The 20,986-nt window shown below is 44.1% G+C and overlaps 1 protein-coding gene across 5 annotated transcripts in view; it reads right to left on the bottom strand.

Moving 5' to 3' along the window:
• Positions 1–20,986, bottom strand: part of LOC137318393 (zinc finger protein 3-like) — a 626,361-nt gene that overhangs the window by 285,296 nt on the left and 320,079 nt on the right. The window lies entirely within an intron of this gene.

A 20,986-nucleotide genomic window follows, 5' to 3' on the forward strand; every position in this document is an offset into this window, starting at 1 on the left:
CATGCGCTCTTCTGCTCACCAACAACCAGCGCTGGGGGCGGGGCTGAGTCACGCATGCGCAGATATCTGGTTTAATTCCCAATACAAAAATCGATGGAAACTTTCCCCAATTGGAATTTTTCCGAGTCTGAGCAAAGGAAGTGGGTCTGGGGGAAAGGTCAGAGGGAATGGGGTCCACAGGCAGTGCAGGAACAGGCACCAGAATGGGAAACAGATGGGATTCCACCAGTGCCTAACGCTGGAATCCAGACTGACTTTACAATCTCTAACTATTAAACTAGATGTTTCCATCCCTGCTGTTTCTCTCGGTATCTTTTGATGGTAAAGAGTCTTTCAGAGATAAAGTGGGCGGTTCTGAAATGAACCTATGGATTCTGTTCATTCGTGGCCCCTTTAATGATAAAACTGATGCGAGGATTTCTCAAACCAATCCTGGAGAAACAGACGAGGAAAGAGTGATTCGGTGTGTTTGTTGGGACCGTATAGGATTCATATCTGACAGTAAAAGACACAGATTAACTTAACCGGAGTGAAACTCTCGGTCAATGAGAGTTATACCAAAAGGCCCTGAGCTGCATAACTGCAGATGGTAGAACAGGCAAAAGAGGGTTAAATGTCGCCCATTGTTTTTGTCACTCTCTGCACTGTCCCTGAGTGTGGGATTAATAGCGTGTCTGTCTCTGGTACAATAACAGTGAGAGATGAGACCAGATCTTTTGTCTCTCCAACGGGATCTTTCTGGATAAAACGCAACTTTGCAGGTCAGACTGGACAAATACTGTTTATGTCTGTCGTTCTCTCTCTCTCTGGTGCTGTCTCCGTATGTTGGATACTGTTAGCAAGCGTGATATAGACACACTGATTGGAAGTGCAAGACTGACAGTGTGTGTTTGTCTCTCTCCAGTGCAGAACATGAAGGTGGGAGACCGTCTGATATAAAACAGAGAGAATGAGATGTCCGGGCCGGGCCTCACTGTAACTGGGGATGTGTTTGGCTCCAGTCCCAGTTCATGGTCATTTTCTTTTCACAGATTCAGGGCGAGAGTCTCTGTGAGACGGTAACACTGGCGAAGAAATTCTGCGCCACAACTCAAACACCAACACACGAGATTCTCCAAATCAGCTGGAATAAGGTGTTTGTAAACTGCTGAACCCGTCTGGGAGGGGATGTGTGGGGAGATAGAATCGGGTCTGGGACTGAAATGGAAGGAGGCGGGTTGACTTGTTATCGAAGGGACTGTATTTAGGCAGGAATATTACATTCTGTTAATTGTAACGGAGTTTATATAAAAGCTCCGTGTTTCTGGGAATCCTTGAATATGAAGCCCGAGTCTGTAAGGGTTTGTGCGGAGCGCTGTGTTTCGGTTCTATTATCGATAAACGGTTTGAAATTGGCGGATGGAGAAAGCTGGAGGTGGTATTTTCATTCTCACAGTCGTTTCCAGGGGGATATGAGAGAGTAAACCAACTCAATATCAGAGTCACATTGAACATATCCATCTATATTCATAATACCAGACTTCTGTGGAACTAAATTGCTACCGCTTTTGGATGTTCCAGTTTTATTTTTAATCGGCTTTAATTTAATGCGGACAACACCTCGCGAAACTAGCCCACGGGAGGGCTGTTTTGCGAAATAGAAAAGCAATAATCGATACAGTAGCTCTTCTGAGGTTTGGGTTGAGGCACTTTGTTGTTACATTTTCCTGCGCCTGAATTTTGGGTGCTTGATGATGACACCGAGTGCCTGAAGTGGGACACGGTCCCTTCCCAGTAATACAGATCCTGACCATGATGGGAGCAATCGTTCTAACTAAACACAAATGATTTACGCTGTTGTTCTGGGTAAATGGTCCATTCTCACCCCTTCATCCTGTGATCACCGTCCAATAGTCAAAGGCGGCCATATTAGATCATTGCAATGTTCCAAACCCCATCTTATTTCAGGTTGTACAAAACTCGGTGCTGTTGCTTTAATTGTGGGGACCAACTCATTCCCACCCAGCCTCTGTATCCGCTCTCAGTCTCTCAACCCTTCCGGGTTTGTCCTTCTGTGAGTTGGAGCAAGTGATTCAGTCGCCGTTCCTCACAGCTCTCATGTCTCAAAGTAGCACTTCTTCGAAAATGGATACAACCGGCTTTTTACTGCTGTTTGGTGAGTCGTGAAACAATTTTATACCAATTCCCGGTCTGAGTGGGCAACTGTAAGCGGGAGAGTGCGACTGAACCAGGCGGTGTCCGAACTCCGGTATCTCAGTGGATGAAAGCAACTCATAATCTGGTGTGGAGCCCTCGACATTGGAAAGCATTCAGAGCGGTTGCTTGCTTGTGTTGAATTCTCTGCGGGTAACGGTGAGGGGAGTGTTACGGTGAGGGGACAATCTCTCTTCACATCGGTATTAAAGTATCTCGGATCGAGTTTTTCTTTGACAATTGAATCTATGAGAATATGTCTGTTAAAACCTACAGCTTTGACCAACTGTTGGTCACCTGACCTAATATCTCCTTTCGCGGCTCGGTGTCACATTTTGTTTGATAACGCTCCTCTGAGGCGCCTTGAGACGGGGTGAAAAGGGGAGATATTGGTCTCCCGATTGCCCAGTTACTGTCTACAGTGTAGAAGTAAGATATATATATAAGGAAAATTCAACGATCAACATCCACTGAGTTTGCTGATCTCCATCAAGGGGCGGGGAGGGGGGTGCGGGGTGGGGATTGGTGATAGCAGCGATACCAGTGGGCTCAGTGCCCCAAAGCCATTGAATGAAATATCGGCCAAGTGTCGCCTTATCGCATCTTATTGCATCTCGGACGAGCCCTGCTATTTCTGGCGGGGCAGTGGGACTCGCTTCATTGCTCATGTCTGGAGCCGGCGCGGACTCGATGGGCCGAATGACCTGCTGCCGTGCTGTAACCTTCTCTGATTCCATGATTCTATGATACCATATGTTCCATGCTTGGAAGTGAGCATGCGCGTTAGGAGGGTACAGTTATCCAGGGGTCACCACGGCTGACCTCAGGTCAATCAACCCCCTGCACTCAGACATGAGCAGATAATGCGGTGGGGTATTGGAGGGCGGCCCTGAGCAACTCCCTTCGTGAATACACCTCTTTGGGGGAGATAGAGAGAAAAAGGGGAGAAGAAAAATTTGAACACATTCAGTGGATAATCGAGTAAATATATTTATAGTTATTCAGTTGGTGTTGAGACAGTGTTCCTTCTGTCAGAGGTTAAGTTCCTCTTTCTTTGAACTCACTCTCCTCTGAGTTGAAATCGCTTTCTTCCGCCATGAAGCCAACTGCTCTTACTGTTCTCTTCAGTACTGGCCATTTTCAGTTTGCTTGCTTATTTTTCATTCTCTATTCCATCTTGCATCTCGATTTTAGGGGTTTTGTGATATTTATGTGCGTGTGTGTACTGTCTGTACAACTAAATGTTTCTGGTGAATAACTCAGGCGGCATTCAGCTCTAGGAATTCATTTTAACTCCACTTCCTCCTTCAGTGTGCTACAATTGACCATGTCACTAAGATACAGATCTACACAGTGGGTGGAGACTAATGTTCCTCAATAAACACAGTGCTGCAGCTGCAAGTTGGGCTCAGCATTAACCCCTTATATCCAACTTTTCATGCTGTTTTGTGTAATTAGACCCAAGGGCACCTATTGATAATTACCATGGATTAATGGAATTAGTTACAAATTTACTCCTCTCGATCGACCTTATTCAGTTATGATGGTGAAATGGAGAACAAGGGGGCACAATCTGATATATCCCCTTATTGCTAGCTTAGGAGATATTAGGTGGAATATTAAACATCTCTATCGATTTCAAGTGAATTCAATTCAATTTTATTAATAAATGAATGCCTGATAATCAGTGTGCTCCTGCACCACTATTAGGGGTGGATTTCAAAGAATTAATTAATTACTCGGTTAAAAGCCTATCAGAAAGATTGCCACAATGTATTTTCATTCAATATATTTCAACACATTCTTGGTTCTGCTACAATGTTCTTACTGTCAGGGGTTCCCATTCTGTTTGAGTGTTGTCCCTAAATAGATCCCCTTAATTATAGCTTCGGAGATGTCAGTTGCAATATTAAATATTTTTATTCATTTTAAGTCTCTTGAATTGTATTTTATTAATAAATGAATGCCTGAGAATATATCTGTTACTGCACCTCTAATATTGGTTGCTTTCAAAGAATTAATGAATATAACCATCGGTTGGAAGAAAATCAGAAAGATTGGCACAATGAATTTTCATTCAGTGTGTTTAAACGCATTCTTGTTCTGCTGACTGTCCTTACTGTCAGCGGTTAAACTTCCTCTTTGTCCGAGGTGAAGCGCTTCTGAGCTGAAACCATTGGCTTCCGTTCTAAGTATTTGATATCACTGTTAAATTCTGCCTGCAATATTTTCAGATTCTTTACTTATTCATGTTCAATTTACTTCCTCCTTCCATACCGTTCACCCGAATTGTGACATTTGTGACAATGAGTAAACTGTTTGTAAAAGTATCGGTTCCCAGTGAGTTCAAACACCATTCTGTTCTCATTATTTAGACTCCACCTCCTCCTTCAGTATGCTGCAATTGACCACATCACTGAGATATAGATCTGCACAGTGGGTGGAGACTAATGTCCTTCAACAAACACAGTGCTACTGCTGGCCGTTGCTCAGAAAAAAATAATGAAAGGTTTTAATCGAGAAGTTGGGGAGAGACTGTTTCCACTGGTAGGAGGGTCGGAATTTACCGTTTAATTTCCAACTATCACCTTCAAAGATTTGTGTATGTGAATCCCCAGGTCTCTCTGTTGATGCTCCCGCTGTGCAATTTAATCATTTAGGTAATATTGCCTCTTCTCACTCTTCTTTCCAAAATACAGCACTTCACACTTCTCTACATTAAATGTCATCTGCCATGTGTTTCCCCATTTCACCAATCTACCAATGTCCTCTTGAGCTCTGCCAATATCCTTCTCATTGCTTACTAAAATTTCAAGTTGACAAGAATCATAGAATCATTGAATCTTACAACGTGGAAGGAGGCCTTTCGGCCCGTCGAGTCTATGCTGGCTCCTTGAACGAGCTATCCAAATTAGTAACACACCCCAATTATTTTCTCCATGACCCTGCAAATTAGTCCCCTTCAAGTACATGTCCAATTGCACTTTGAAAGTTCCTATGGAATCTGCTTCCATCACCCTTTCAGGTAGTGTGTTCCAGATCTTCGCAAACCTCTTTATGTAAACATTTCTCCTCATTTCCCTCTAGTTCTTTTGCCAACTCTTTGAAATCTGTGACCTCTGGTTAAAGACCACTTGCCAGCGGAAAAAGTTTAACTCTAGTTTCTCGATCAAAGCCCCTCATTATTTTGAATACCTCTATTAGGTCTGCCTTTACACTTACCTGGTCTCAGAAGAACAACCCCAGCTTCTCCAATCTCTCCACATAACTGAAAACCCTCATCCCTGGTATCATCCGGGTAAATCTCCTCTTTACCCTCTCGAAGACCTTGACATCCTTCCTAAAGTGTGGTGCCCAGAGTTGTACACTGCCAAGGCCTCGGTCACTTCCTTGCAACCATCATAACCCACATCTCCTTACTTACTTCAAATCAAATTACTTCAGCGTTCCAACTTTGGAATAAACACTTTCACACTCCCTGTTGCCTAGACTTTGACCCGCCATTTGTCATCATACTTCTGCAGCTGTGTAACTTCTCAACCACTCATGTTCTTCAACCGTTGATGCCTTTGCCCCGATTAAAACGTTTACTCTCTTCTATCCTGATCGTTCCTGCTGGTTTAATTCCAAGGGGTGCAGACTTGAGCATATCTGGACCACAACTGGTTCAGCCATCCATCACCAGATATGGCTGACCCAGAATTAGAACAAGCACTATGTCCTCTCTGAAAACCGCCTGCTGCTCCAGAATGACCCTGGGGACCAAAGATAACCTCCAGCTTCTTTTTCCCACAACACACAATCTCCATAAATCTCTTTCCCAGCCCCCTCCACACTCTCCTCCAACAACAAATACGAGGACCGAGTGAACTTCATGAAGTCTTACAGCACAGAGGAAGGCCTTTCGGCTCGTCATGCATGTGCCAGCTTTTAAATGAGCTATCCAATTAATCCCACTCCCCTGATCTTTCACCATCTCTCAGCAGTTTTTCCCTTTTCAACTTTCTATCCAATCCACTTTTGGAAGTTACTATTGAATCTGCTTCCACCACCATTCCAGATCAGAACAACTTGCGGTGTAACAACATTTATCCTCATTTCCTTCTGGTTCTTTTGCCAATTAACATAAATCTCTATCCTCTGATTCCCGACCCTCCTGCCAGTGGAAACAGTTTCTCACTACACACTCGAACAAAACCCCTCATAATTTTGAACACCCCTATTAAATCTCCACTTAACCTTCTCTGCTCTCAGGAGAACAATCCCAGTTTTTCCAGTCTCTCTACATAACCGAAGTCACTAAGATTAAGACCATCCATTCAGATGCCGATGCTGCATCCCACAATTCCAAATATCACCAAGCCCAACCTCTCCTAAGGCTCCCCCATCATCCAGCCCTGATCCTGAGCCTTTTTCGAGTTTCCCTCCGATCTCCACGCATGTACTTTCCGAGCTGAGCTTGCCCATTAGACCCACCTCCTGCTCCCTTGACCTTATTCGGTGGAAACAGCTGACTACCCAACTTCCATTCCGGGCCCCAAACCAGGTGAAATTGTGAATGGTCAGTTTCCTCAGGTACTGTCCTCCTCTTGCCGTGAGACTGTTTGTTTCCTCTGCTTTCTCCCATTCTGATTGAATGCTGTACCTAAATACATCTCCTTATTCATGGCTTAGGCGATATTAGTTGCAATATTAAATATGTCAACGTATTTTAAGTGAATTGAATTGAATTTATTAATAAATCAATGACCATGAATAAGTCTGTTACTACACCTCGAATATTGGTGGTTTTCAAATAATTAAATAATTATTTGAAATTAACTTTCAGTTGAAAGCATATCAGAAAGATTAACACAGTGAATTTACGTTCAAAATGTTTAACCTCAGGTTTCCTTTTTATGTATTTGCTCTCACTGGTAACTTCAACCTGATGTTATATAGAATTTACAGCATGGAAACAGTCCATTCGGCGTAACTGGTCTGTGCCGGTGTTTATGCTCCACGCGAGTCTCGCCCCATCCGACATCAGCTAACCCGATCAGCATTTCCTTCTACACCTTTATCTCTCATGTACCTATCTAGCCTCCCCTTAAAGGCATCTATACTATTCGCCCCAACTACTCCATGTGGTAACAAGTTTCACATTCTCACCACTCTCTGTGTAAAGAAGTTTCTCCTGAATTCCCTATTGGATTTATTGTGACTATTCTATATTTAGGGCTCCTGGATTTGGACTGTCTCACAAGTGGAAATATCTTCTCTACGATTACCCTATCGAACCACTTTATAATGTTTAAAACCTCTATCATGTCACCCCTCAGCCTTCTCTTTCCTCGAGAAAAGATCCCCAGCATGTTCAATCTTTCCTGATGGGCGTAACCACTCAGTTCTGGCTTCATTCTTGTAAATCTTTTTTGCACCTTCTACACTGCCTCTGCATCCTTTTTTTAATATGGCGACCAGAAGTGTGCACAGTATTCTAAGTGTGGTCTAACCAAGGTTCTATATAAGTTTAACATAACTCATCTGCTTTTCAATTCTATTGCTCTAGAAATGAACCCCAGTGCTTTGTTTGCAATTTATGGCCTTGTTAACTTTATTTGCTGCTGTTAATGATTTGTGAATCTGTACCCCGACATTGCTTCGCTCCTGTGTCCAATTTAGACGCTTATTTTCCAGGGAGTACGTGGCCTCCTTAATCCTTCTACCAAAATGTACCATATAATATTTTCAAATTCTTTACTTATTTGTCTTGTATTTTTAGTCCTCCCTCCAAAGCGATGACACTCATATTATGATGTTCGTGACAGTGAGTAAAGTGTCTCTCAAAGTACCGGTTTCCAGTGGATTCTAACACCATTCGGTTCTCATTATTTAGACTCCACTTCCTCTTTCAGTATGCTAGAGCTGACCATATCACTGAGATATAGATCTGCACAGTGGGTGGAGACTAATGTCCTTCAATAAACTCAGTGCTGCAGTTGCCCGTTGGAATCAGCATGAAGCTTTTAATCCCCGATGTTTCCATATCAATTCCCACCGTTAATGCATCCATCCATCCATCCCATAATAGAGCTCCGACACTTCTAATGCAATTCTGTTTCATGGTGTGGAGATGTGGGAATCTGTAAAAATGCACAATGTTTGGACACACACCCAACCCAGCTGCTTTCCTTTATCTTTCAGTGACGGTTTCACTCAGTCCCAAACCGGGGCTTTTGTTTATTTTGAAGAACTTTTCACGCTGTTTTGTGTCAATAGGCTCAAGGCCACCTTTTGAAAGTGACCATGGATTATTGGAATTATTTGCAAACGGACATCTCGATAGACCTCACTGTGTACACAAATTCTCCTCATCTCGCCTCTGGTTCTTTTGCCAATAATTTTCAATCTGACCCTCTGGCCACCGACTCTTCTGCCAGTGGAAACATGTTCTCCTTATTTACTCTATCAAAACCCTTCATGATTTTGAACACCTCTATTAAATGGCCCTTTAACATTCTCTGCTCGAAGGAGAACAATTCCAGAGTCTCTAGTCTCTCCGATTAATTGACGTTCCCTAGCCTTGATATCATTCCAATAAATTTCCTCTGTACCTTCTGTAAGGTCTTGACATCCTTCCTAAAATGTGGTGCCCAGAATTGGACGCAACACTTCAGCTGCGGTCAAAACAATGATTTATAAAGGTTTAGCATAACCTCTTTGCTTCTTTTCCCTATACCTCTATTTTTAAAGCCAATGATCCTATAAGTTTTATTTAACAGATTTATTGACTTGTACTGCCACCTTTCATGATTTGTGTACATACACCCCCAGGTCTGTCTGTTCCTGCAACACCTTTAAAATTGCACTATTTAGTTTATATTGCCTCGCCTCATTCTTCCTCCCAAAATGCATCTCTTCACACGTCTCTGTATTAAATGTCATCTGCCATGTGTCTGCCCATTTTATTAGCAGTCTGTCTGAAGTCTGCTACTATCCTCCTCACTGCTAACTACAATTTCAAGTTGACTACATTTTCAACCGAGCTACAAGGTGACGACTTTTTAAATAAATATTTTTGAATATTATCCTCCCCTTCTTTGAAGCACGTCTCTGTTATTGCGACTAGATCATAGTCCCATGTGGCGACTTGAGGCTGCAGCTCACGAACTTTATTTACAACGCTACGTGTGTTTTCTTTATTCCTTCATGGGATGTGTGCATCGCTGGCGAGGCCGGCATTTATTGCCCATCCCTAATTGCCCTTGAGATGGTGGTGGTGAGCCGCCGCCTTGAAACGCTGCAGTCCGTGTGGTGAAGGTTCACCCACGGTGCTGTTAGGACGGGAGTTCCAGGATTTCGACCCAGCGACGATGAAGGAACGGTGATATATTTCCAAGTCGGGATAGTGTGTGACTTGGAAGGGGAACGTGCAGGTGCTGTTGTTCCTATATACCTGCTGCTCTTGTCCTTTTAGGTGGTCCAGGTCGCGGGTTTGGGAGGTGCTGTCGAAGAAGCCTTGGCGAGTTGCTGCAGTGCATCCTGTGGACTGTACACACTGCAGCCACTGTGCGCCGGTGGTTAAGGGAGTGAATGTTTAGGGTGATGGATGGGGTGCCAATCAAGCGGGCTGCTTTGTCCTGGGTGGTGACGACCTTCTTGAGTGTTGTTGGAGCTGCACCCATCCAGGCAAGTGGAGAGTATTCCATCACACTCCTGACTTGTGCCTTGTCGATGGTGCAAAGGCTTTGGGGAGTCAGGAGGTGGGTCACCCGTTGCAGAATACCCAGCCTCTGACCTGCTTTTGTCGCAACAGTATTTACGTGGCTGGACCATTTAAGTTTCTGGTCAATGGTGACCCCCAGGATGTTGATGGTGGGGGATTTGGCGATGGTAATGCCGTTGAATGTCAAGGGGAGGTGGTTAGACTCTCTCTTGTTGGAGATGGTCATTGCCTGGCAATTGTCTGGCGCGAATTTTCCTTGCCACTTATGAGTCCAAGCCTGGATGTTGTCCAGGTCTTGCTGCAAACGGGCTCGGATTGCTTCATTATTTGAGGGGATGCGAATGGAACTGAACACTGAGGAATCATCAGTGAACATCCCCATTTCTGACCTTATGATGGAGGGAAGGTCATTGATGAAGCAACTGAAGATGCTTGGGACTAAGACACTTCCCTGAGGAACTCCTGCAGCAATGCCCTGGGGCTGAGATGATTGGCCTCCAACAACCACTACCATCTTCCTTTGAGCTCGGTATGACTCCAGCCACTTGAGAGTTTCCCCCCTGATTCCCATTGACTTCAATTTTACGACGGCTCCTTGGTGCCACACTCGGTCAAATGCTGCCTTGATGTCAAGTGCAGTCACTCTCACCTCACCTCAGGAATTCAGCTCATTTGTCCATGTTTGGACCAAGGCTGTAATGAGGTCTGGAGTCGAGTGGTCCTGGCGGAACCCAAACTGAGCATCGGTGAGCAGGTTATTGGTGAGGAAGTGCCGCTTGATAGCACTGTCGACGACACCTTCCATCACTTTGCTTATGATTGAGAGTGGACTGATAGGGCGGTAATTGACCGGATTGGATTTGTCTTGCTTTTTGTGGACAGGACATACCTGTGTAATTTTCCACATTGTGGGGTTGATGCCAGTGTTGCAGCTGTACTTGAACAGCTTGGCGAGAGGCGCAGCTAGTTCTGCAACACCAGACTTCAGCACGACAGTCGGGATGTTGTCGGGGGCCATAGCCTTTGCTGTAGCCACTGCTCTCAGCCGTTTCTTGATATCACTTGGAGTGAATCGAATTGGCTGAAGACTGGCTTATGTGATGGTGGAGATATCAGGAGGAGGCTGAGATGGATCATCTACTCTGCACTTCTGGCTGAAGATGGTTGCAAACGCTTCAGCCTTGTCTTTTGCACTCATGTGCTGGACTCCACCATCATTGAGGATGGGGATGTTCACAGAGCCTCCTCCTCCCGTTGGTTGTTTAATTGTCCACCACCATTCACGACTGGATGTGGCAGGACTGCAGAGCTTTGATCTGAGCCGTTGGTTGTGAACTCGCTTAGCTCTGTCTGTAGCATGTTGCTTCCGCTGTTCAGCATGCATGTACTCCTGAGTTGTAGCTTCACCAGGGTGGCACCTCATTTTTAGGTACACCTGGTGCTGCCCCTGGCATGCTCTGCTACACCCTTCATTGAACTAGGATTGATCCCCTGGCTTGTTGGTAATGGTAGAGTGAGGAATATGCTGGGCCATGAGGTTACAGATTGTGCTGAAATACAATTCTGCTGCTGCCGCTGGCTCACATTGCCTCACGGATGCCCAGTTTTGAGCTGCTAGATCAAGAAGATAGATGAGGGCTGTGCAGTAGACGTGGTCTACATGGACTTTAGCAAAGCCTTTGACAAGGTACCGCATAGTCGGTTGTTAGATAAGGTTAGACCTCACGGGATCCAAGGTGAGGTAGCCAATTGGATACAAATTGGATTGACGGCAGAAGACAGAGGGTGGTTGTAGAGGGTTGTTATTCAAACTGGAGGCCTGTGACCAGCGGTGTGCCTCAGGGATCGGTGCTGGGTCCGCTGTTATTTGTTATTTATATTAATGATTTGGATGAGAATTTAGGAGGGATGGTTAGTAAGTTTGCAGATGACACCAAGATTGGTGGCATTGTGGACAGTGAAGAAGTTTATCTAGGATTGCAACGGGATCTTGATAAATTGGGCCAGTGGGCCGATGAATGGCAGATGGAGTTAAATTAAGATAAATGTGAGGTGATGCATTTTGGTAGATCGAATAGGGCCAGGACCTACTCCGTTAATGGGGAGAGTTAAAGAACAAAGAGATCCAGGAGTACAGGTTCATAGCTCCTTGAAAGTGGAGTCACAGGTGGATAGAGTGGTGAAGAAGGCATTCAGCATGCTTGGTTTCATTGGTCAGAACATTGAATACAGGAGTTGGGATGTCTTGTTGAAGTTGTACAAGACATTAGTAAGGCCACACTTGGAATACTGTGTACAGTTCTGGTCACCCTATTATAGAAAGGATATTATTAAACTAGAAAGAGTGCAGAAAAGATTTACTAGGATGCTACCGGGACTTGATGGTTTGACTTGTAGGGAGAGGTTGGATAGACGGAGACTTTTTTCCCTGGAGAGTAGGAGGTTTAGGGGTGATCTTATAGAAGTCTATAAAATAATGAGGGGCATAGATAAGGTCGATAGTCAAAATCTTTTCCCAAAGGTAGGTGAGTCTATAACGAGGGGGCATAGATTTAAGGTGAGAGGGGAGAGATACAAAAGGGTCCAGAGGGGCAATTTTTTCACTCAAAGGGTGGTGAGTGTCTGGAACGAGCTGCCAGAGGCAGTAGTAGAGGCGGGTACAATTTTGTCTTTTAAAAAGCATTTGGACAGTTACATGGGTAAGATGGGTATTGAGGGATATGGGCCAAGTGCAGGCAATTGGGACTAGCTTAGTGTTATAAACTGGGCGACATGGACATGTTGGGCCGAAGGGGCTGTTTCCATGTTGTAAACTTCTATGATTCTATGATTCTATGTTCTGAATCTATCCCATTTAGCACGTTGGTAGTGCCACACAACACGTTGGATGGTGTCCTCAGTGCGAACACGGGACTTCATCTCCACGAGGACGATGCGCATTTGCGACAGGTGGATTGGTGAGGACGAGGTCAAGCAGGTTTTCCCTCGTGTTGGTTCGCTCACCACCTGCCGCAGGCCCAGTCTGGCAGCTATTTCCTTTAGGACTCGGCCAGCTCAGTCTGTAGTGGTGCTACCGAGCCACTCTTGGTGATGGACATTGAATTCGCCCATCCTGAGTACATTTTGTGCCCTTGCTACCCTTAGTGCTTCCTCTAAGTGGTGCTCAACATGGAGGAGGACTGATTCATCAGCTGAGGGAGGACGGTAGGTGGTAATCAGCAGGAGGTTTCCTTGCCCATGTTTGACCTGATGCCATGAGATTTCATGGGTACCAGAGTCAATGTTGAGGACTCCCAGGCCCACTCCCTGCTTGGATTCCAGTTGAAGGAGCTGTCCACGACCGAGTGTTGCCGAATGGCACACTCCAAGGTCCAGGAGTATGTTCTGAGGGACGCACTGAAGTGAGGTGCTGCCTACGTATAGGTTCTTTGAGGAAAGGCGACCATGTAAGGACATGTCACTTTGTACGGTACAGAATGTATTAGAAGATCTGTACTGTGTTTTGAATTGTAATAATGAGATCTTAGTGTGCACGATCTGTATTGTATTGTTTTGAACGGTAATTGTGACATTTTCATTGAAATGTGTGCATCATTAAATTTTATGAAATAAAGCATATTTTGAAATTTTAATAAAATCTTGTGGCACAAACAGACCAATCACTAAATGTAGCGACGCAGGTTTACAAAAAGGCGAGTCAAACACTGGGGTTGAATTCTCGAGGGATAGAATTGATAAACAAAGAAGTTATGTTAAACTTGTGTGGAGCCTTGGTTCGGCCACACTTGGATTATTGTGCACAGTCTGTCTCCATAATATAGAAAGGATATACAGGGATTGGAGAGGGTGCAGAAAAGATTCACAGGGATGATACCAAAACTGAGCGGATATCCTAATCAGGAAAGGCTGAACAGGCTGGGACTCTTTTCTTTTGAAAAGAGAAGGCTGAGGGGTGACCTGATAGAAGTTTTTAAGATAATGACAGAATTTGGTCGGGTTGATGAAGAGAAAATGCTTCCACTTGGGAGGGAGTATAAAATTAAAGGGAATAAATATAAGACTGTCACTAATAAATCCAATATGGAATTCAGGTGAAACTTCTTTACCGAATGAGTGGTAAGAATGTGCAATGCGCTACCACAAGGAGTAGTTGAGGGAAATAACGTAGATGCATTTAAGGGGAAGGTAGATAAGCACAAGAGGCATAATGGAATATCGTATCCTGATAGGGTTCGATGGAGTAGGGAGGGAGGAGGCTCGTATGGAGCATACATGCTGGCATAAACAAGTTGGACCGAATGGCCTGCTTCTGTGCTGTAATTTCGAAGTAACTCGATGGAACTCAATGTAATATTTTGGGGGTGGTGGAAGAGCAGAGGGACCTGGGGGCGCATATTCACAAATCTTTGAAGGTGGCAGAGCAAGTTGATAAGGTGGTTAAGCAAGCGGATGGGATACATGGGTTTGTAAAAGAGGGGCATTGAATAAAAAAACAGGGAAGTCATGTTAAACCCTTACAAAAGACTGGTTGGGCCTCAGCTGGAGTATTGTATCCAACACTGGGCACCACATTTTGAGAAGGATGTAAAGGCCTTGGAGAGGGTACAGAGGAGAGTTACCAGGGTGATACCAGGGATGAGGGACTTCAGTTATGTGGAGGGATTGGAGAAGCTGGGCTTGTTCTCCATAGAGCAGAAAAGGTTAAGGGGAGATCAAAAAGAGGTGATCAAAATAATGAGGCGTTTTTATAGAGCAAATAGGGGTAATTAAATAATTGGATTGATAACCAGAGGTCATCGGTTTACAATAATTGGCAAAACAACTAGAGCGGAAATAAGGAGAACATTTTTCACACGGAGTGTTGTTGAGCACTGCCTGAAAGGATGGTGTCTCTTTTCGAGGCTGTCTTCGTGTCAACATTCATATTTTCACTGGGAAACTGCAGGAACAGAGTGAAACGGGTCTGCTTGTGTCCCTGGATTCAATGTATAATGTGGAGAAATCTATAAAATTTATAATTGAATCGGTAAAAGTGAACATGGTCAATACAATTATATGAAAACTGTAAATGAATCCGCTCATTGTTGGACCAGTCCTTTCTGAGCACAGCTTTTAACTTTATTCCTGAGAGAGGTCTCATTAAGACAAGGTTCTGAACTTTGAGAAGTTTGTGATATATCCACGTCATCATTTACATCGGAGTCAAAGCTGCTGATGTGGCCTGTTTGTTCAAATGACTGTAACTAATAGCAATGATCAGGGGTATAACCGTGTCAGTGGAGATTTACCCCCTGTATAAATCATGGATCGCTGTCATGAATCCACACAGAGTGCCTGCCGGAGCTGCGGTTTCCAGGCCAACAGAAATCATTGCTTCTCACAGAAATGGGATATTCAGTAATGTATCTGATAGAATGTATTTATTATCCAGTTCTCGCAGCCGTTGGAATCCCAGGTAATCCATTATCTCAGCTGTTCATGGTGTAAATCGATATTAAATCTGCTGCTGTACTTGATACTTTTTTTTCTCCCATCATGTATTACACAGTGGACTGTTCTGTTCTCAGTCTCTGCTCTTTTGGTCTTGGAGCAGCTGCATTATATGCTTTACGATTTTGTTTATACAATTCTGGCATTGTTACTGGATTATTCTCTGTGCTGATTGTATTGGAATCAGGTGTCTGGGCTAAGAGCTGGTATCAGACCATCAGGAGTTGTTCACAGTTTCATGTTGTGGAACTAACCTGTCCTGGAATATTTTTTTCATAAACGTGTTTTTAGTGATTGATAATGAGACAGCTCACGGTCTCAGTGTTACAAGGAGGCAGCGCAATGTCCTCCGTCCACAATAATATGATGTGGAGATGCCGGTGATGGACTGGGGTTGACAATTGTAAACAATTTTACAACACCAAGTTATAGTCCAGCAATTTTATTTTAAATTCACAAGCTTTCGGAGATTTTCTCCTTCCTCAGGCAAATGTTTCAAGATCTTGAAACATTTGCCTGAGGAAGGAGAAAATCTCCGAAAGCTTGTGAATTTAAAATAAAATTGCTGGACTATAACTTGGTGTTGTAAAATTGTTTACAATTCCACAATAATATGGTTCAGTTTAACTGGGATTTCAATGTATTTATTGGTTATCACTATTCTGAAAGTTTATTTAATTGTGTGTGCATCTGACGCCGCTTCAGATGTCTGCCTATTGAACTGAGTTTGCTGCTCATACTTTTACACCTCATTCTCTGCTTCACTGTCGATGAATTCACTGTAAAATGCAATGTTTTGATGTTATGTTGTATCAGTTTTCACTTTATCTGATGGAATCATGAGCCCTTCCATTTATCTTCAGACTTTCAGCAGCAGCGGTGATGTTGGCGTTTTGTTAATTGAACAATGCCGCCATCTAACGCTGTACTTTGTAATTACAGGAGAAGGAATTTCAATTGTTGTGAGGTGTGTCTGGAAGAGGCATTCGATTCTGTTCACTCCATGCATTGTAGATGAAGTGAACAGTGTCGGTGAACAGGTGGAGAACGGGATGATCTGTAGAAACATTAAACTGTTCACAGAGGGTTCACCATTTCACAAACTTACACTAAGAATAGGATCGTTTGAACGCTGGGCTGGTGAGGAGAAAGCAGGCGCGGGATGTTAGGATTTACTCGGATGTGAAAAGGGTCATTCAGAAAGAGAGTAGAGAGTGCGGAGAGATAGAGAGGTGCGAAAGAGAACGTGACTGAGAAGGAAAACGAAAGGGAGGGGGAGAAGGAACGTGAGAAAGGGAGAGAGAGAGAGGCACACAGAGAATGAGAGAGAGCTGGAGAGCAGCAGCGTTGTGAATAATTCATCGGAATAAACTGCTGAAACTTCCAGTGCAATTATGTAAAGGAAATGTCACTTGAAGGTGTTATTAGGATGTTGTCAGATTGTGAGAGTTTTACTGTGCTCGCTCCGGATGTGGTTATCGCTGTCAGGTCCTCAGTCTGTTTTTGTGAATGTTCAATTTACTTGAATTTAATTGAAATTCATTCAAAGAATAAAATCAGTGATTTCTTGATCGCATTGAATTATTCGGATACTCTATTCGAGAAGCTATGTGTCAGCTTAATTCATTAAAGAACGAAGCTAATTCAATTAATGCATTTTGATTGAGTTTTCATCGAATGTGCAAAGTTAATTTATTGAAACATTATGCAATGAACGAAATATTCCCTGACAACAATAACCACAGAAATCAATGGTTGAATTTATTGTTTGGATTGTGTGAGTGGGACCTATAAAATAGATTTCCTCTAACACACTGCTGCAGTCTCTCCCTGTGAATCCCAGCCTCTCCGCCCACTGCATTGAATTCTCTGTCTCCTCATCCGTTACTTCTGTTTATCCCCTTTCCCAAACCATCTGCTCCTCACACCCCTCCACCACCTACATGTCCTTTTCATCGTCTCCCTCCCAGTCTCTCTCACTGGCTCGGCCTGCAGCTGCCAATTCCAATCCGATTCAAAGCCTCAAAAACACCGCCGCGGATCTCGGTCTTTCCCGTTTTGTGCCAGCCCCTGTCGGCTCTCTTCAACCACAGCAACAAACCCAACAGCAGCTCTCCCTGTCCCCTCACCTTTCCGGCCCTCACTCACTTTCCCGTCCCTCTGGAGCCAAATCCGAATTTTGCCCTTTGGATTCCCGCACATTTCAGCCCCTTCTCCCTTCCCCACCGGCACTGCCCCCTCACTCGGCCCTTCCAGTCGATCCGGTGATCATTTTATTCACGTTCTGTATCAATTTCCCAATGCATTATTGATAATTGTGTTTAAAAACTTTTTTTTGCCTAAAAGCGCTGCCCAGGTCAGTGAATCAGTTTCCACCGTTTGATGCAGCAAAAAAGCTGGAAATTTCACCCCAGATCCTCTCAAACTGCTGCTTTGTCTCCAGGTCTGATCAGTAATTTCTCTCCTTCCGTTTCTCTCTCTTACAGTTAACTTGGTGGCGATTGTGATCCTGTCCCGAGGAAAGTGCGGACTCTCCAAATGTATCACTCGCTACCTGGTGGGAATGGCGGCGGCCGATCTCCTGGTCGTTATCACTGATGTCATAATGTGGCGCATTGTTGATATTTATTTCCCAGTTTCATTCTTGACCATTACCCCCGTGTGTCGTTTCATTCTCACCCTGAGTTTTGCGGCCATATCGACCTCTGTCTGGTTCACAGTCGCTTTCACCTTTGATCGATTTGTGGCCATTTGTTGTCAGAAGCTGAAAACAAAATATTGCACCGAGAAAACGGCGGCTGTTATTATCGGGGTAGTGAGTGTGCTGAGCTGTTTACTAAACATTCCCTTGTACTTTGCATTTGACCCAGAATATATAATGGACAATGTACCCCGGGGTTGTGCCTGGAAATCGATCCTTTTCACTTCACCCGCATGGGCAGCGTTTGACTTGATTAATCTTGCGTTAATGCCTTGTCTTCCATTCATTCTGATTTTACTGTTCAATGTTCTCACCGCCAGGCACATTTTAGCGGCCAATAGAGTCCGCAGGGGACTCCGGGGCCGTAGCAATGGAGAGAATCACAAGGATCCAGAGATGGAGAACCGAAGGAAATCCATCATTTTACTATTCAGTATATCAGCCAGTTTTATATTGTTATGGAGCACACTCGTTTTTTATTTTATCTCTCCGCATATAACAAACGCCCAGTTCTATACGGCCAGTGACATTGAGTCAGCCGGATTCATGCTTCAACTTCTCAGTTCCTGCACCAACACGTGTATTTATGCTGTGACCCAGACTAAATTCAGAGAGGAGCTGAAGAACGGGCTTAAATACCCACTGAATCTAATTGTTACATTAGTTACATCATAGAAACGTCTGAAGACTTTTCATCCGAAATTAAATAAAAAGTCAATTAGAGTCAATTAGAGTTTCACGTTTGGCGGTGGCCTAAGACGGGCGGTAGCGGATCGGGCGCCCGTTATTCACCGCGCCTGATTTTACTATCTATTGACAACAATGAGTTCACTAAAGTAACTGATATCAATCGAATACTTTAAATAAATTTGGAAAAAAGCAGACAGGAATTATATTTTACCCGACAAATGCGGTGTTTGTGAAATGATACAAGATGTGATTCTAACATGAAATTATTTGCTGTTATTAGTCTGGAAATAATATGATTTCAATATTAAATGTTTAATCCTGAAATGAATAAAATCAAATCCTCCTTTTCGATTGATGATTATTTCCCATCACACACACTGCCCGGTGGGATGGACTGAGGGTGAGCTGTCAGGGTCAGACAGCGTCCTGTTCATTGGGACATTTGTTTTGACCAGAACAGAATAATAATGGACCAACACCCGGACCGTTACTAACCGGTAAAATATTAATGTAATTTCAAACTCCAGTGGGGAGTTCCGGAGATCGTTTCCTCTCTGAGCTGCTGTTCAGCAATGTTTACTCACTGCAGGGAGTTTAATGGGACATGAGTCTGGGCCTGGTTACACGGATATATGAGGAAACCTCCTGATACATTTCTGAGACAATCAGGGGCCGGTAGATTTCTCACGGCCTCGGCAGGCGAAGGGAAAGCTCTCCTGCTCATCCTTACTCCAAAAAATATAAGTTAAAAATAAACTTCTCAGTGTTCTGGATCACTCAATGCCCATCGATAGGGCGGCTCCTCCTCCCATTCGTCACCAAATTTAAATACTGTCCTGTGTACGTCATAATACTCTGATTTACATATTACACGTGGTCTGACCCGGAAACAGGTGGGTGTTGCTCCGGCCGCTCTTCTCAGGACCCGACCCACGGTGGTGGAGGCAGGAACTCCAACGTTAAAGGGGCGGTAAGTGGCCTGACACCATTTACTCGCCTCGACCACCCTATTTCCGCCAGGCGGGGATACTTAAAATCGGCCACACTTTTCCTGTCCTCCGCCCTAATATCAATCTTCGAAGCCCACAAGTTGGTCCATTGTCTCAAACTGCACCGGTTCACAACACGTGGAGGGAAATTTTCACCATCGCTGGGGGCTGAACTGGTCGAGCGGATCACCCGCCCCTTATAGAACCGGCCCGATTTTAATTTCTGCTCCGTCAGTTTACCGCCCAAGCAGTGAAGGTGAAATTACCCCCTACGCCTCTGACCCCAAGGTTCGACAGGTGTGTGAAAGACATCAGACAGTGTTCGCCAAACACTAACATGAATGTGGGCGAAAATATCGGTGTATTCAGGTAAAAGGTGATAACCCCCCTCCACGGAGACTGCTCTCGGACCTGACGGTATCCACCCCATCGTATTAAAGGAAACAGTTGGGGAAATTAGAGATGCATTAGTTATAATTTCCCAAAGCTCTCTGGACTCAGGAATTGTGCCTTTGGATATAAATGTTGAAAATGTCACTCCGTTATTTAAAAAAGGAGGGAGGGAGAAACCAGGACAATACAGACCTGTCATTTTAACGTCGGTTGTGGGGAACTTACTGAAATCTATCATGAGACACAAATTGAGCTGGTCAAAGAGAGTCAACTTGGATTTGTGAAGGGTAGGTCATGTCTGACTAATTTAGCTGGATTTGTTGAGGAAACCAACAAGGTGGACAGGGGAGTGTCTATGGATGTTGTCTATGTGGACTTCCAGAAGGCATTTGATAAGGTTCAGCACAAGAGATTAATAGAATAAATAAAACGCACACAATTGAAAGTGACCTTGTGACATGGGTTGTAATTGATTGGGAGGTCGGAGAAGAGAGTAGGGATAAAGGGAAAGTTCTTTGATTGGTGGGATATGACAAGTGGTGTTCCCAGGGATCTGCACTGGGGCCTCAGCTTTTCACCATATTTATCAATAAATTGGATGAAGGAATAGAGAGTTGTAGATCCAAGTTTCCAGATGACACAAAGTTATGAGGCACAGTAAGTGATGTAGATGGGAGCAGGAAGTTACAAAGGGACTGTTTAAGTGAATGGACAAACTGTGGCAGATGGAGTTCAATGTGGGGAAGAGTGAGATCATTCACTTTGGATGCAAAAAGGAAACATTGGAGTATTTTCTTAAAGTGAGAGATTGGGAACGGTGGA

The sequence above is a fragment of the Heptranchias perlo genome, unplaced genomic scaffold, assembly GCF_035084215.1.
Source record: "Heptranchias perlo isolate sHepPer1 unplaced genomic scaffold, sHepPer1.hap1 HAP1_SCAFFOLD_70, whole genome shotgun sequence".
Lineage (NCBI taxonomy): Eukaryota > Metazoa > Chordata > Chondrichthyes > Hexanchiformes > Hexanchidae > Heptranchias > Heptranchias perlo.